Here is an 18,828-nt window from a genome sequence, read left to right as displayed (position 1 = left end):
TATTCAGTCCCCCTCTCTTGTAGTGGCCGTGGACTTTAAGCTTTCCAACCAGGCTCCTACTGTTTCTCTCTCTCTCTCTCTCTCTCTCTCTCTCTCTCTCTCTCTCTCTCTCTCTCTCTCTCTCTCTCACACACACACACACACACACACACACACACACACACACACGTGTTGTCCAAGGGCCCTTCCAAGCTGTTCTAGCCATCTGCCTGAATCTTAGGAGAATAAGGGAGCCAATGGTGCATTTATTTGGCCTGCACCAGAACCCCAAACCAGCTAGGGAGCTTGCCATAGTTTTTAGCAGCTCCACAGGCAGTGAACATGGCTGTCGTCAAACCGGCCTCTGTTCAGGGCTGCCCTGAGTCGCCCGGCAACTTACCGTAACAACTTCATGGTGAGTTCCAGCATGTATAACTCCTGGCACTGTATGCCTTCAAGATCCACTGCATGCAGCAAAGAGAAAACATTCCAAGCTGCACTTGTAATCTCCTAAGCGGCTTTGATAGCAAACAAGGATGAGTAAGGGATGAAAAGGTGTCAGGAGAAACTACAAGTTGGTAGAGAATAGTAAATTTCATGGAGGATTACAAAAGAGCTGGGAGAGTGTGCAGACAAAGTTTGCAGAGGGAAGTCAGTGGGAAGGTTTGAGACAAGAGCAAACAGACTAATTAGCAAAGCTCCTTCACTAACGTTTATCATGTAAACTGTAGCCCTGAACTGTTGACTCACCTCCCTTCTCCTCATTTGTTGTGAAGCTTATTCCTCATTTTGGTTAGTTAGTGCAGAGGTGACAAATTCACAGTGCATGCATTGTGCAGGTAATTTCCTCCTATTTATGCTCTAGGGGGATAAGAAGATGAGAAGAGGTCAGAGTAGAAAGTGCCTGTTTTGTTATGGGGATTTTGCTTGGTTTAGTTTGACAGTGTGGTGTAGTGGTTAGAACATTGAACTAGGACCTGGGTGAATCTCAACTCAACCATGACGTTCGCTGGGCAATCTTGGGCCAGTCACCATGTCTTGGCCGGCTCTACTTTATGGGAAGGATGTGGGTGGCGCTGTGGTCAAAACCACTGAGCCTCTTGGGCTTGCCAGTCAGAAGGTTGGCGATTTGAATCCCCATGACAGGGTGAGCTTCCGTTGCTCGGTCCCTGCTCCTGCCAACCTAGCAGTTCAAAAGCACACCAGTGCAAGTAGATAAATAGATACCACTCTGGCGGGAAGGTAAACTGCTTTTCCGTGCACTCTGGTTTCCGTCAGGATGTTCTGTTGCACCAGAAGCGGTTTAGTCATGCTGGCCACATGACCTGGAAAGCTGTCTATGGACAAATGCCAGCTCCCACAGCCTGAAGCGAGATGAGGGTTGTTGTAAGGATAAAATGGGGAAAAGGGACAACCTTGAGATCATTGGAGGAAAGATGGGATAAAAATGTAATACTAAAAATGTAATGCTAACATTTATCTTTAGGACACAAGTCTTCTCAAAGGCTTAAAAACTAAAAAATGAAAGATGAGGCTGCAAGGTCACAAACTGTCCCCTTACTTTTTACCGTATGGAATAATGGAATACAATCAGCTTAGATTCATGACAGTTGCACACATTTTTATTATAACTGCCATATATTTATCCACAACTAGTTCCTTCGCTGTGAAAAAGGTTGAGTGCACATGGATGTAATTTTATCAGGGAGTAAGTACAAAGTCCAACTTTATGACTAGATTCTGGCATTTGCCATGAAAGCGCTGGGTGAAAATTAATGACCCGTACAGTATAATGCAAACAGGCATTACAGGAACCCAGATGTGAAGATGTGAATATTGGCTACTAAAGGCTTGTACAAACTTCTCTGGGAAGTAAAGGAATATGGTTCTGACTGGTACTTATGTCCATACAATATGTTGTTGTGTTGTTATTATTTTTAAATTCTGCATATATTATTTGTAAATTTTATGCATACACGGGGGGGAGAGAGGGAGAGGGAGAGGGAGAGGGAGAGGGAGAGGGAGAGGGAGGGAGGGAGAGGGAGGGAGGGAGGGAGGGGGGGAGGGAGAGAGAGAGAGAGAGAGAGAGAGAGAGAGAGAGAGAGAGAGAGAGAGAGAGAGAGAGAGAGAGAGAGAGAAAGCCAAATTTGTTTTTTTTCCCCTGAGGGAAATGTTTATACTGTTGCAATGTGTGGGTGCATGCTCATGTGCACATTTGTGTGTGCATTGTCATTAGGGTTGCAAGATTAACATGAACGACCTGAAGTCTCCTGGTTAGCCTGCCCCCAACCCAGGTGGCAGGGAGAGGGATTAAACTTCCAAGTGGGCAAGAGTGCATTAAAAATAAAGAAAACTGTGCACACAACTTGCAAGGAGCTGGCTGCAGATTATTGCATAGACTCTTGGGGGGTGTTTGCTCCAGGTGAAGCCATGTCTTCCTTCATTATGCAGACCCTGTGAAGGGCTTAGGGTTTGAAACAAAGGAGGAGTCCTATTAGATTAGACCAAAATTACATGTGGTCTAGTATCCCGCTTCAAAGAATGGTCAGCCAGATGTTTCTTGGAAATCCACAAGCAGAGCATGAAGGCAACAGCTGTTGCATCCAGCAGTTTGTGTCTGACAGAACAGAAGCAGCTCTTTTTGCTTCCATTTGTAATAACAAGCCACAAAATGCATTTCGGTCTTTATTCTGTCGGCAATGTGAAATGGGTCGTTGTTATCTGTCTGGGGTTGATCTGGAACCAAGATCAAAAGCACCGGCATTTATCAATTGCATATTTCCTGAAGGTGTCACATGGGCTGGTAGGGTTGACAGGTCAACAAAAATGACTTCAAGGTCATGCATCTCAAGTTAAAAATGAAGGAAGGTCAGTGTAAATGTTAGGGAATAAAATACTCTGTTAGTACTGTATTCTGTTATGAACTTATGGCTGCTGCTGGGGACCAAATGCAGGACTTGGTGAATGATTAATCCATTCCATTGAAGTTGTTTTATTGTTCTGACATGGAGTTATTAATCTGGAAGTAAATGTCAGGGAGTGGCAGGTAGTTTGAACAGTGAGTTACCTATATACCCATGTGATGAGAGACTTGGCAGGCTGAGGGAAATGGTGCCACCTAATTTTGTCCATTCAGCCTCATTTTATTCTGTGATTATTTGTTGCCAACCTTTTGGGTTGCTGACATGCATCACCTTCTCCTTGCCATCACCCACCAAATCAGATCACTCCATAATTTTTCATTATGCAACAGTGCTTACAAGCTAATTCAAGCAGAGCAGTTATTCATTTCAAGTCACATGTACGTGGCTGAAATGTTTGTGAATGTCATTCTTCAAAAGGACAACAACAACAACAACAACAACAACAATTTATTATTTATACCCCGCCCATCTGGCTGGGTTTCCCCAGCCACTCTGGGCGGCTCCCAACCGAATATTAGAAACACGATAAAACATCAAACATGAAAAACTTCCCTAAGCAGGGCTGCCTTCAGATGTCTTCTAAAAATCAGATAGTTGTTTATTTCCTTGACATCTGATGGGAGGGCATTCCACAGGTTGGGCGCCACTACCGAGAAGGCCCTTTGCCTTGTTCCATGTAACTCGGCTTCTCACAGTGAGGGAACCACCAGAAGGCCCTTGGCGCTGGACCTCAGTGTCTGGGCTGAACGATGGGGGTGGAGACACTCTTACAGGTATACTGAGCCAAGGCCGTTTAGGGCTTTGAAGGTCAGCACCAACACTTTGAATTGTGCTCAGAAACGTACTGGTTCATAAACATCTATTCCTTAATCTCAAGGATCCACCCCGGGTGTGATTGTAATGTTTTAAGCTGGTTTTAATGCTGTGTTTTATATTGCTGTTGTAACCCACACTGGGACTTTCCAGTAAAGGGCAGGTAATAAATATAACCACCACTAACACCTGGACTTATCACTGAGTATACACTTTGCCAGAGAGCTGCAGCAGCCAATCTGATGAATGAACACAAGTATATCATCTTTACATTACATGTTAAGGTGTACTCTAAAAACTACAAAGTGTGATGTAGCCTTTCAGAGTGTTCCAACCTATGAAATTAAAACTAAAATTGAACTGCGGCTAACCAAGTATATCAACAATGAAGGTGATCTAACATAGCATGTCAGGCCATTGATCCACCCGCCCACCAACATTCTCCACCCATCGATGTCATCAACATTGACTGGCAGTGACTCCACCTGGTGATACCCTTCAGCAATCTTTAGTATGCCAAGAGGAATAACGGTTGAGGGAGCATGTTGGTGGTTGAGTCATCAGGCCAAATCAACTGAAACTGATCCCACAATTTTGCAACAGACAATGTGCTGGAAAACTTGCTGGACATGGCAGTGAATGTGGAAGTGCTATGGAGGCAATGAGGAAAATGTTAGCGGACCTCAGGCAATTGTGGAATGAGTATATGTGCTGTAGGCAACAATGGCTCGCGACCACCAGCTCTTAAAAGAACTACTATCTGTTTCTCTTCTCTGCCCGACCTTCTTCTGGAAGGCTTTAAGTTTAAATTGCCCTTGTTCAGTGTAGCCAACCCATCTAATAGTCATTGGTATTCTTGGTCCCTGTGTAATTGTCTGAGGCATTTGACAGAATCCAGCTTTTATTTTTTAAAGTTTAAATGCTGCAGCAGAGAACATTATTCATTCCTCCACCAATGTCTCAGCTCAAGCCTGAGACTTCCTTTATAATGAATTTATGAACAGAAAGGAGGGGAAATCGTTCTATTGAACTCATCTCATCCTCTTTCCATCAGAGAAGAAGAAAAGAGGTTAATCATCTCCCACTGAGCAGGATACACACAGGGGCTGCAAGCACTGTCCAAATTACTCAGAAGTAATTACAAAAGGACTTGAAACATAATCCAGATCTGTCATCCAGAGGAAAAGAAATGTAGTTCCCACTGGGAATTGCAGCCACTTATTGCAATAGTGATGTATGGAAGTGAGAGCTGGACCATCAAGAAGGCTGATCGCCGAAGAATTGATGCTTTTGAATTATGGTGCTGGAGGAGACTCTTGAGAGTCCCATGGACTGCTAGAAGATCAAACCTATCCATTCTTAAGGAAATCAGCCCTGAGTGCTCCCTGGAAGGACAGATCGTGAAGCTGAGGCTCCAATACTTTGGCCACCTCATGAGAAGAGAAGAATCCTTGGAAAAGACCCTGATGTTGGGAAAGATTGAGGGCACTAGGAGAAGGGGACGACAGAGGACAAGATGGTTGGACAGTGTTCTCGAAGCTACGAACATGAGTTTGACCAAACTACGGGAGGCAGTGGAAGACAGGAGTGCCTGGCGTGCTATGGTCCATGGGGTCACGAAGAGTCGGACACGACTAAACGACTAAACAACAACAACAACAACATTGCAGGACTAAATATGGCTGTTTCTTAAAATAACACATTGTTTCTTTTACTGGGCCAGCTTATCCCATCTGGCATGCAATCATGGCTTGTGAATAAAAGGAACGCATATCGGGCCCCAAAATTCTTGTATTTTGCATACTAATTGCATACCCCAGGATATGGCAGAGGAAAGTAGCTACGCTTGTGACATTTTTACAAGTTATGCAAACTCAATCCATTTTTGTATTACAGCACATCTGTAAACTGAATTTTTTAAAGCCATTAAAGAATGTGTGTGTGTGTGTGTGTGTGTGTGTGTGTGTGTAAAAGTGTCCTTACCTACATTGGATTGCTAATTAGTAGCATTCACAAAAGATGCATGTCCTGGTATGGTTTTGCCTTTCCCAAACATACCTTGGTCGGTGATGGGGTGGCCAAGATAGTTCCATAGTAGTACAATAGTAAGGTATTGCATTTTAGATTCCAGTTGCTGCTGCAAGCCTTCAAACAGCAGCTAAGGCTGTCGGGAACCATGGGAACTCTTCCCCCATGGTTCCTGTTATTCTAGAAAATGCTCATGGCAGCATCAATTCCAAATAAGCCGAAAAGCATGTGGGATATAGTTCCCATAGCTTTTTCTGTGCCTGGATGCTGTGCACATGTTTAAGGCTGCATGTAGGAAGCTCTTCTGTGGGTTCCACCACAAACTCTCACCACTCCTACTGTGCCCCAATAGGTAAGGGGAAAGGGGGCAGAGATAAGGGCCCTCATTGGGGGCACCATTATAAGAGCTCAATCCATTCCTTCCTAAATAGAAAACCTTCCTCTGTACCTTTCTGCGTTGTGAATTTCTATTTTAAAAATGTGTTCAATGTGCATTTTGCGCCAGGCATAGGCAAACTCGGCCCTCCAGACGTTTTGAGACTACATTTCCCATCATCCCTGACCACTGGTCCTGCTAGCTAGGGATCATGGGAGTTGTAGTCCCAAAACATCTGGAGGGCCGAGTTTGCCTATGCCTGGACCAGCCCATCAGTTGGCAACTTCCTCTGTTAATTTAGCACACATTTTTCTTTAATGCTACTTCTCTAAAAGCTATGAAAGGAAGCAGAAGGTGCAGCTCTTGATAATGTTGCTTGATGATAGGATGTTCCACTGCACCCATGGCCAATGGGGTGATTTCTTTCCCCATTCTATTCTTGTTGTTATTATTACTGTATTACTATTTACTTTCTTCTACTCCTTATCCCCCCCCACAACCTTTTAACAATTAACTGTCTGTTTACTACACACAGCAACACGTCCCCTCGCCCTCAGTTCAGTCATGATACTTATTGGTGCCTACATATTTACAAAACAGCACTTGAGGAATTGTAATATATTACAGTATGTCAGATCTCTCTCTTTGTAGGTCTGGCGTCTTCACATCAACACCCATCTTCTAACTAAAAGTTGTTTCATTCTCTTATCCAAATATCTGTGCTATTTTCCTAACACTTAAAATCATCGATACTGAACACGGCTCACCCTACGGAAATGTAAGAATACATAGAAAGAAAATATATGATTGTACACAATTATTTGTCTTATTTATTAGGAGAAAGTATATTTGAAATATGGGACCCAGGTGGCGCTGTGGGTTAAACCACAGAGCCTAGGGCTTGCTGATTAGAAGGTCGGCAGTTCGAATCCCTACAACGGGGTGAGCTCCCGTTGCTCGGTCCCAGCTCCTGCCCACCTAGCAGTTCGAAAGCACATCAAAGTGCAAGTAGATAAATAGGGACCGCCCCGGCGGGAAGGTAAACGGCGTTTCCGTGTGCTGCTCTGGTTCTCCAGAAGCAGCTTTGTCATGCTGGCCACATGACCCGGAAGCTGTCTGCGTACAAACGCTGGCTCCCTCGGCCTATAGAGCGGGATGAGCGCCGCAACCCCAGAGTCGGACACGACTGGACCTGATGGTCAGGGGCCCCTTTACCTTTATATTTGAAATTGCCACAAACTCCAATTTGAGCCTAACCCCCACACTGAGGATATTTGGATTTAAATCATCAAAGTTTCTGGAGTACCAAAGTTTCCCAGAAAGTATGGTCCCACCCCTGAACCTTGACTGAGGGAGCAAATGGGAGCACAGGATGCTGGGAGGCAGTGTTAAATGGGGTTTCCTACCTATGTAGGAAGGATAACTGCCCACAGTTTGGGGAATAGATTGAAAGCTTACATAGTATTGAGCCTGGAGTGTTAAACTGTATGACAGGCACCTCTAATCCCTGGATCCAGCAAGTGTGAAAGTCTAATCAAGCCTTCTAATTCCCGGAAACAGCCAAATTGGCTTCCTGGTGAGGTGATGGGGGATTAAGGGGTGTGGGAAATAGGTGGGGGCCCCTCCCTCAACAGAGGAAGCCAGAGTTTGGAGTAAGTAAGCCATAACCTCCACTGTCCCTCATTCCAAGGAAACCAAACCCTGGGTAAGAAAATTCCTGGAATCTCTCACAGCCCAGATATTGGGGTGGTGTGCAACAATATATATTTTTCTAAGATAGGTGTAAAAGATGCATTCAATTGAAGCTATACTCTCAGTGGAGCAGTAGGTCATTTTAGACTTAACAATCTCTTGGGGTGTGTGTCTTTAAATGGTAATCAGTATTATTTCACCGAGATCAAATGATCTTACATGCCCCCATCTCTTGAGATGGTAATAATCAATTACTTTGATTCCTTCAAAATGTGGCAATCCAACTCAATTGTATATGATGGGCTTCTGCTCATTCTGATGCGTGGATCTGGACTTCGGCTCAAACATCCCACTTGCATAACACCACTGCACTGTGTACTTTAGTTGTTGTAAGTTCGGTAAACATTAATTTAGAGGTTTCGCTGAAAATGGATGAGTTGCCATATTGCATTTTACAAATGCTTCTGTTTGCTGTGAGTAGCACAGAGGACATAGAAAAGGGGGGGATTTATCAGCACCAATGAAACACATTTTATTGAGTCAGATTTACTAATAGTGAGATCATAAAAAGAGACAAATAACAGTCCCTGAATTTCATCAGGGAAGGAAGTCAAAAGACAGGGTGGAATGTAATCTCCCGGGACAACACTGCAGAGAGTCTGATAAATAGAAACAGGACATCTTCAAAGGCATATGAATGGATCCCAAGGGTGAGGTCTGTGCAACACAGCAACAAATCTTTCAGGAGGGGAGAAAAAAATGGACCACGGCAGCAGATAATGGAGGAAGTGGGAAATCTAATTACATCAAGACATTAAAAAAAAAAAACCCAAAGAATGAGAACAAGATTAATCGTAGAGAATGCAGTTTTTTTTTAAAAAAAAATTATTATTGTCTAATTATTTATAGCCTCCAGGAGAAGGTTACAAAGATCTGCAGCAAGACACCCCCTTTGCTTAGTTTTAGGAATATGCATTGGCATACTCTCCAAGGTTTCTCCGATGAAAATAGGGACATCCTAAGGAAAAGCGGGGCATTCTGGGACTTCCCACTAAAGCACAGCCTGGCAGAAATAAACTGAGCTATGGAATATTAATCACCCTCTGAAGAACGTAGTTTCCTGGAAGAATATCTCTTTCTTCTCTTATGAGCAGTGACTTTTTGAGGCCAAGCATTGTAAGCAGTCTATTCCTTTTTTGACTACCGCTTACTTGAGGCATGCTAGCGGCTCCATCCTTACAAGGAAACATCAGATAAGACAACGTTCTGCATAAAGTTTTAAAAAGCTGTAGACGAGTTGACTTAATGAAACAAATGCTTTGATGATTTAATAACTCAGAAACCTCCTTCATTTGAGGTTTTTAAGCAGTGGTTCGAAGGCCACCAGTCAAGGATGTTTTAGTTAAGATTCCTGCATTGCAGGGGTTAGGACTAGATGACCCCTGGGGTTTCGTCCAACTCTGCAAATCTATGATTGTATGAAAGAATCAAAATAAAGAGGAATGCTTTCCCCCAACAAACTCAGCGGGGTGGGGGTGGAGAATCCAAAGAGTTTCTTCTGGTCTGTGAATTAACTAATCATGACTTCCTTGCAACCCCTGATAAAGGCCTTTGGCAAAGATAGCATCCTGGTGTCACTAGCAGAAATGTTTATAGATGCTTCAGGCTCTGGCCAAGAGATTCAAGAAGCCATTTAGCAAGAACTCTTTCCAACATTTTCCACGAGCAGATCTGGTTTTGCTAGAGAGCTGCAGCTTTGCAGCGCTTTATATTTCCATGATACAGGCGTATTTTTCATACACAACTGTTTCTCACAAATGTGCTTCCGAATGTTTGCTGTAGATGCCTGGGCACCACAATTTAGGAAGGATATTGATAAGCCGGAACGTGTGCAGAGGAGGGAAGCCAAGATGATCAAGGGTCCGGAAACCAAGCCTTATGAGGAACAGTTGAGGGAATTGGCTATGTTTATCCTGATAAAGAGGAGAGTGAGAGCAGATATGATAGCCATCTTCAAATATCTCAAGGGCTGTCACATGGAGGATGGAGCAAGCTTGTTTTCTCCTGCTCTGGAGGCTAGGACCCAAACCAATGGCTTCAAGTTACAAGAAAGGATATTCCGACTACATCAGAAAGAACTTTCTGACAGTAAGAACTGTTCAACAGGGGAACAGTCTCCCTCGGTAGATTGTGGACTCTCCTTCCTTGGAAGTTTTTAAGCAGAAGTTGCATGGTCATCTATCATGTATGATCTAGTTGAGGTTCCTGCCCTGCAGCAGTTTGGACAAGATAATCTTCCCACGCTGCAATGCTGTCATTCTATGTAAAATACTTTAAGCTTGTCCATAAGCAATGCAATGTGTGAAGTGGCCATAAAACAGTCCTGTTAGTTCATCAGATGAGGCAAAGCCTATGCTAGGATGAACACTGTCTTCTATTTGGAAGTGCACAGGCCTGTCTGGTCAAGTTTAAAAATAAAGAACCATCAGAAGGGAGATCAAGAGTCTTGACGTTGCCCGCCAACAGTTAGCTGCACCTCAACAACAGACCAAGCAGGCACAGTCTGTTCTTCTCTGGTCAAATGCATTGTCTTTCTATTTAAAGTGTAGCAGTTATTTCTAGATTAACATCAATACATATAAATCAGCACATGCAAATCTTATGCCATTATGCCCCCTCTTTTTTTTTGATGATGCACAAATCGTAACCTTACAAATGAGGCAGTTATGCTAGAGATATGGACAATCCAGTCTCCAGCAAAACACACACACACAAGATCTAGCAGAAGAAGAAGAAGAAGAAGAAGAAGACTCAAATTTGTGTGAATTGCAAATAGAGGAATCAGCACACCATTCACCAAACCTCCTGGGAGAGAATTTTCTTAGCTCAAAGCTCTCCTGCCACCCCAAATGTCTTTAATTGTTTCAAACACTGAGGCCCCAGAGGACGTGAGCAGATTGAGAAAGTGGCCTATAAATAGTTCAAAATGATGGCTGGGTTATCTCAAGACCAAAGCATAACTGCTTATTTAATTTTTGGAGCCAAGGTGATGACATGTAAAATATAAGCAAGAAATATAAATTTGCCCAAGGCTATAATTTTAATGAAACCATTGCTCTTTTGCTGACATTTCCAAAGCCCACATGCACATTACAGTTGGAGAACAGATGATATTTTTGCCCCTGAAGTGCTAGACTTTATATTAGATAGCTATCTGCTGTGACTATCAAATAGTCCAATTTCTGATGCAGGAAATGAACACAGTCATATGGCATAGGTTGGCACTAAAGTAAGTACCGTATATCAATGATCTTGCCAAGTTCTATGATTCTACTATCAGTTAAATCTGTAGTGTCAGTGCCCTAACTTAGATTCAACGTACATTTCAGATGATTCAGTGCATGTGTTATTTCAGCCCCTTTTTCCAGTGGCGAAGCGGATTGATTCTTTGTGAGAAAATAAAAACGTACAAAACATGCCGCAAGTTAAAATAAGATGAATTGGTAATCATGACCCCACCTCTATTCATCTTGACTCACCAAAAGTCTAGAAATGCTGATATTCTGCTAGACAGCTCCATCCTGCAGCAGTGTAAAGCATCATTTAGGAAGCACATCTATGTCTAATCTACCTGCTTGCTTATGCATCAATAAAGAACAGTAAGTGGTATAAATTCCCAGGCATTTAAAAATAATAATCGCATATCCTACCAGTGGTTCAGCTTGTACAGACTAGACTCTTCCAGTCAATAGGAGGCATTTTGTATTAAGCAATTCAAAATAATTGGCAGAACATTTCAAAAGAATTACTGCGTGCCTCGGGTTGTGTTGCTGTTGGTTGCTTATTCTTTCTCTCTCAACCCACCTGAAAAGTGCAATCACATTTCAGAAATGTCTTCCTAGGTTGCCAGCAGCTGTGGAGACATTAAAACGGTAGCCTTGCATGTGCCTCGAGCAACTGATATAAAGATATAAACTCACAAAGCCAAGTGCCCCGTTTGAAAATCATAAGACGCCTTCTTTGAGATATCTGCGTTTCCTTAGGTGCACCTGCCTGGGACATTGGCAGGACTGGAAGCCTTTATTGCACTGTATCAAATGCCCATGAGTCGTATGTTGTCTTCTGTTGTTTCTCAGAAGCCCTGCCCAAGCCCTGCACCTGGGAGGTGGTGTGGTAGCTCCAGTCTACACACAGAGTTCACCTGTGTGGATGACAAAGCTTGATGCTCCTATTTGGGGAAGGGCTATAGCTCAGGGGTGAAGCATCTGCTGTGCCTGCCAGTTGTCCCAAATCCAATCTCTAGATCTCTTTCTGAAACCAACTGCAAGTTAGTGTGGACAATTTAGAGGGGACTGCAGCAGATTGTTTACCATTAAACAGAAATCCTCTCTCCGTAGACTTGCATGGAGGGGTGGGGGATATTCTGCAACTCCTAGACTGGCTGATGGGGGAAGGAATGCCCAAAGGGTACCCGTTGAGGGTTGGCATTATCTCCCCCCCCCAACTGCCTCCTTCAGCTTGAACAGAGGGTAAACAAAAATGTCTGAGCACAACAGGGAAGACTTTAAGTCAGTAGTTTTCAGCCGGTGTGCCATGGCACCCTGGGGTGCCTTGAATGATAGCCCGGGGTGCAACACTGGCCTCTTTCCTTCTGTCAGGAGTATGGGCAGGAGTCAGGCTCTGGGGCCTGTAGTGCTTTGCAGGACTGGGGCCTGCCTCAGCTTGTGCTGGAGAAGCAAGGAGTGGCCACTCAGGTGAGGACTCAGCTTGTGCTGGAGAAGCAAGGAGTGGTCACTCAGGTGAGGCCACTTGATACCTCACTGCACCTGGTGGCAGGAGCTGGGAGGGATAAAAGCTCAACATTTCCCTTCAGCTCTTGGCCACAGCAACGCTATCCCTGCCTGGTTGCCTCTGGCCTCTTGCTCCTTGGACCCTTGCCTTGCCAACGCCTTGTTCCTTGGACCCTCGCCTTGCCGACGCCTTGCTCTTCGACCCTTGGACCTTCTCCTTGCTGACGCCTTGCTCCTCGACCCTTGGACCTTTGCCTTGCCGACGCCTTGCTCCTTGACTCCCAGACCTTCGCCTCTGCCTTGCTCCTTGACCCTGTGACTGCCTGCTGCTGGACCCTCAGCCCTGCACCTGCTCCAGCTTCTACACCACCATCTTGCCTCTGGTGCTGACGTCCTCAGCCAGGGCTTCAACCGCCTGCCGACCGGACCCTGACACCTTCTTTCCTTCCCTCCCTTCCTCTGATATCCTCTCCCATCTCTGCCTCCCCAGGCAAATGGTACGTCTGGGGCTGGTCGCCAGGAGCTGAGGCGGCCTTGGAGTAAGCAAGCGAGTGGGTGAGGGAGCCCAGCCAACCAGTCTACCAGCCCTTGTTTTGGGGAATGGACTGACAAGTCCTAGGCCCCTGTGGGGCAGTGTGAGGTTGAAAACCCCTGCTTTAAGTGGTTTTTCAAATGCCCCATTAGCCTCCAAAAGTAGTATTGATAGTATGACCCAGGGAAGGCTTTGAATGAGTAGCTGGAGATATCTGTGAAATGAAAGACTGCAGGCCTGACGTAAGGCACAAAACAATCTGGGGCAGGGAAGAATGCCTCGCCCCCCATGACCCTACATTGCAAGGGGTTGGGCTGGATGACCCTCAGGGTCCCTTCCAAGTCTACAATTATCCCATATGAGTCTATGAAACAGGAAGCCCACAGTGCCACCATCACGAAAGACCCTTGATGGGGTGGGCAGCATTTCCCTTCACGCACCCAGTTTCAAGGCTGCAGACTTTTTTCTTTCCTACGCACGTCAACGGACACAGGCTCTTATCTCACTTGCAGAGAGGTCAACAGCTGCTCCTCGCTATAACTGGTGAGGTTTTGGATGCCATTTAAAGTGTAATATGTGTTGGCTATCTCCTCACCTCTGCTCTCTTCTCCCAATATGCTTCAGTTATAACCCTTAGTGTGTTTAGTGTTTTCAGAGTGCTTGCTGATAAGCAGAGTATTGGGCAGGGGTGGGGGGTGGGGGGAGAACCAGGCCTTCCCCCTGCTGTTTCAATTAAATCAAAAAGGACTGTAGCACCTTTACTCATTCACTCCCCCCCCCTTTTAATACATTCTGAAGGTCAAAACCTTAAAGCTCTGTTCTGTCAGTGGTTTGAAAGTGCTAAGTTTCTCCTTTAAATCCTCATCGCTGCCAAAGTTTGATCAAACATTGCTGGAATTAGCATGTTCCTTGCGCTTCTTTTAGAAGTCAAAAACTTGGGGAGATAAAAAGAAAAGCACCCTCATCCATTTTAATGCTGCAATTTAAATAGGTCATTGCTACACCTGAGGCGGCCCGGTGGGTCTCTTGGTGGAGCAAGGAGATTGGTGCACAAAATGTATTGTCACACACACACACATTCTATTGGAAGCCAGTCTATCCTGTCAAGAAAAAAGATTTTATACGGTTTGTGTTTTCCAACCTGCCAGAACCAATCAGGATCATAAGGTAGGATTCACACCAACACTGTAATGCAGGCATCCTCAAACTGCGGCCCTCCAGATGTTTTGGCCTACAACTCCCATGATCCCTAGCTAACAGAACCAATGGTCGGGGAAGATGGGAATTGTAGTCCAAAACATCTGGAGGGCCGAAGTTTGGGGATGCCTGCTGTAATGCCTTCCTGCTGGATTTCTTTCCACTAAGATGACTCTATGTCCTCTCCTGCCTCACACAACCAATGGCGGAGTAGGGGGGGGGGAGGCATGGCAATCATGAGCAAAACCAAAGGGGAAGCCACAAGGGGAAGGAAATTGCAAATTTCAATACCTGATATTCAATTATCTTCGACTTTCAGACAGATTGCTCTCATTCCCTTCATTTTGACTTAGTCCACCGAGTGAATATTCAGGCAGACAATTAGGGGGTGCCATAAAAGTGCAGCAAATTCTTAATTATTGTGGTGGTGGTATCACTGCCAGAAGAACTTCACTGACTTTGGGTACTACACACCTTGACTTGGAACCGCCTACCAGACAAATTTGTGTCATGTCCCCCACTGTGTGTATGGGTGTATATAATCTCCCACAAAATGCCCCAGATCTGCCCATTTAACCCTTCCGCCCCATTATTTTTCCATTTAAAAAGACACAACAGTTTGTAATATATATAAAAAAGAATATATGCCTAGGATTCTCATACCTATGGGACCGCCTCTCCTGGTATGCCTTACAGTCCGCAAATAATAACACTTTTCGGCCATGGCCCCGGCCTAGTGGAACACTCTTTCACAGGAGACCAGGGCCCTGCAGAATCTGACATCTTTCCGCAGGGCCTGCAAGACGGAGCTTTTCCACCAGGCCTTTGGTCAGGGTTCCCTCTCCCCTTTCATAAGAACTTGCATGAAAGTGGCCTCCCAATTTTTCTCACAGTTCAGCACAAACAGTTGGGCCTGGTGAGCATTTAAGGTCCCCTGCCCTAATCTGTGGGTTGCCATCTGATTGGATTTTATTCCGATCCTGATCTAATTTTAGGATGTATTTTAATTGATTGCCTGATTTTATGTTAATGTGTTATGCATTTGATGTTAGCCGCTCTGATCCCAGTTTTGGCCAGGGAGGGTGGGGTATAAATAATAATAATAATAATAATAATAATAATAATAATAATTATTATTATTATTATTATTATTATTATTATTATTATTATTACCACTATTGGGAATGAAGAAACACACTGGCAGAGGCATTGGGTTGTCTCTGCTGGTGCATTTGCACAGTGCTGAATTCCTGCTGCCATTTGCACCTCCCAGTCTCCCTCCTGGTAAGCAGCAGCGACTCAACTCTGGAGACTGAAGACAGGGGGGACGGTGAGCAAGTTCTAGGAGTAAATGTGGCAGAAAGAGACTGGACACAGTGGTGGCACACAGAACAGCTGTAAGGTGTAGGAGAATCTAACAGCCTTCAAGGCTGCATGGAGAGCGACACTTCACAGGAACACACAGGCAACAAACACTACAGCATCATAAAGGACTTGACTGGCGAAAGGACTGCAGCGTGATTTCATTTTACGAGAAATGATACAACCTTATAAGGGTATTATATGGTGGAGAAAAGTTATTCCTTCTCTCTCTCTCTCTCTCTCTCTCTCTCTCTCTCTCTCTCTCTCTCTCTCTCTCTCTCTCCCTCTCTCTCTCTCTCTCTGCTTAAATGAAGGTCATGTATGCAGGCTTCCAAACTCCCTTCCCAGACTGGGAACTGGGAACATAGCCTGACTTAACCACTTTTGTTCCAGACATATTTTAATCCACACTGTCAGCCTAGAGTTAAGTGCCATGCGCTTGTAGGCTGCAGGAATGGGGCTGCAGGAAATGGACTACAAGGTTGCAGTAGTAAGGAGTTATTATAGGCAGAAGGAGGGCTAGCTCCCTCAGCAATGTCCCGGAGTAGAAATATTCAACGGTACAAAAGTCAACAGTATCTCCTGTTTGCAAAGTTTCCTAAAAGGGGATGGCAATGTGCCATGCATGCTTATTACACAGCTACTTAGTTCAGCTCCCCACAGTTCACTGATAAACAGCGCATCTTGGGTAGTTGCAGGCATTAGTGCCATTTAGGGAGGGCGAAAAAGCCATTTACCAGCCTCACACCATGTTTAAAGCTACCTGCTGATTCCTGAGGAGTATTTGCATTACTGGCCAACAATTTGAGTCACTATTGTTCTGAACAATTAAATGGGACGATTGTTTTAGACAAGTTAAATAGAACACTGGGTGCCAGGCAGTCATGCTTAAGGTTTTAGTGACGGTCTATAAATCTCTTAAAAACTCAGGGCAAGAGTACCTGAGAATTGCCTTTTTCCTCCCACTCCATATAGGTAAAATGTAAGGTAAAGGACCCCTGGATGGTTAAGTCCAGTCGAAGGTGACTATAGGGTGCGGTGCTCACCCCGCTTTCAGGCCGAGGGAGCCGCGTTTGTCCACAGACAGCTTTCTGGGTCATGTGGCCAGCATGACTAAACCGCTTCTGGCACAACAGGACACAGTGACAAGTGTCAGAGTGCACGGAAATGCCATTTTCCTTCCTCCTCACAGTGGTCTCTGAGGAGGTGCATCTTGTAGTCGCCATCTTACATGGGGTCCTTGGGGACCCTGGTGAAGCCTTTAATCTAAGAAAATCTCTCTCTCTCTCTCTCTCTCTCTCTCTCTCTCTCTCTCTCTCTCTCTCTCTCACACACACACACACACACACACACACACACACACACACACACACAATGGAGAGAGGATGGCATTCAATGTCTTGCTATGGCCAATGTTCCATCTGCACAAGCATTGCAGCTTGCCACATGGAACTATCTACCATTTCCTCCCCCTGTGTGCTGCTCATGGGTTCTCTCTTAACTCCCCACCACCACCGCCACCTCTGCCCTGCAAGAGCCAATTCTGGGGAGGGGGTAAAGCCCCATTGCCCAAGTGGACGTCCTCGCTCAGGGCTTCTGCTGATGGGTCTCATTCGCTGAACCCCTCCCACAGCCCTAAGCTGAGGTTAAGAACATGTGTCTGAAAGAAGATCACATCATCATGTTTATGAATCCCTTTTGTGCATCAGTTAGATGGAGGGACTACATTTCAGTGGTGCGAGTGGAATTAAAGCAGGCATCCCCAAACTTGGGCCCTCCAGATGTTTTGGGCTACAATTCCCATCATCCCTGACCACTGGTCCTGTTAGTTAGGGATCATGGGAGTTGTGGGCCAAAACACCTAGAAGGCCACAGTTTGGGGGTGCCTGTTAAATCAAAAGACAGGCTGAGAAACAAAAGTGCAAACCGGCAAAGCACAGCAAGAAGCAAGGGACCTGTCAGTGTTATCACTCCCCACAAAGAGAGGGAGGGAAGGAGGGAGGGAGAGGATTGGGATGTAAAGGATCACAGAGGTCCTTTTACTGCCATGTCCCACAATACTGTGGTATCTCAAAGAGGTTACACTTTTAACTCCAGCTTCTGTAATCCTAAAACAAGCAAGGGAAACAAATGCAAAATAGCCACTATGTTGCAGCAAAATGAAACATGATAGTTGCAGAGTGTTCTAAAGTGAGTGAGTTTATTAAGCCTCAAAACTCCCCCCACCCTAAAAAAATACACACCTCTCCAACAAGATGGATTGAAGAGGAAGAATTTGGCCGAAAACAACTTGTGTGGCATTGCATCTTGAGTATGACAGGCTGTAATGACTTTGCTTTTAACTGCTGCACCCAAACTTTACAATGGCAGATGTTTTATTAATAATTGCATTTTATCCACCGGCAGCCTAGACTCAGGGACACATTTAAGGTACCTTTCTTGCCAAGTTATGGACCGTACCTTTAAAACAAGAACGCACAAACTGGCATGCTGGATTTAGGTTGCAAATTCCTCGGGTCAGGGAGGACCTGCCTTTATTTGCTTAGAGTACTCTGCAAACGTATAAATATCTAATACTTATAATCTTAATCAGGAGAAGGAGCTCTCGAAACAAATGTCCCTTCTCTTGAATGCGGAGAGCTAAGCAAATCCATTACAGTACTGTAATTGCAAACCTCAAGGTTTGCGGCACAGAACTTTAGCACAGCTTTGGCAACGATCTACCAAAGAACTCTAATTGAGTTCTTAGCATTAGCAGCCAGCAGGGTGGGGAGGCAGCACTCACATGACCATGTTGCTGCTTCTTACTAGAAGGTAAAAAGGGGAGCACTCCCAAAAAGGGATGGGCACTCACCTGGTGCTCGTCCCTCTCCCTAGCAATTTGTAAAAAAATACTCATACTACTACTACTACTACTAATAATAATAATAATCAGATGAACTTTGCACCCTACTATTCAGAAGCGACTTTTAGATGGAGATAGGTGTTGAAGGTTTAGCTTTTTCAAATGCTGCTTTTATAAATCTAGCATGGGCACACAGTTCCCCTGAAGTCATAATTGGGTTCCCAGGCTTCAAAGCCTAGAGAGGCCCCACACTCCACAGATAAAAGTGTATAAGTGGTTGCAGCCCCAGG

The 18,828-nt window shown here is 44.8% G+C and overlaps 1 protein-coding gene across 1 annotated transcript in view; it reads left to right on the top strand.

Moving 5' to 3' along the window:
* Nucleotides 1-18,828, top strand: part of FAM110C (family with sequence similarity 110 member C) — a 56,319-nt gene that overhangs the window by 21,162 nt on the left and 16,329 nt on the right. The window lies entirely within an intron of this gene.

This window comes from Zootoca vivipara, chromosome 3 (assembly GCF_963506605.1).
Source record: "Zootoca vivipara chromosome 3, rZooViv1.1, whole genome shotgun sequence".
Lineage (NCBI taxonomy): Eukaryota > Metazoa > Chordata > Lepidosauria > Squamata > Lacertidae > Zootoca > Zootoca vivipara.
The sequence above is the reverse complement of the archived record's forward strand: the minus strand, read 5'-3'. Positions and strand labels throughout refer to the sequence as shown.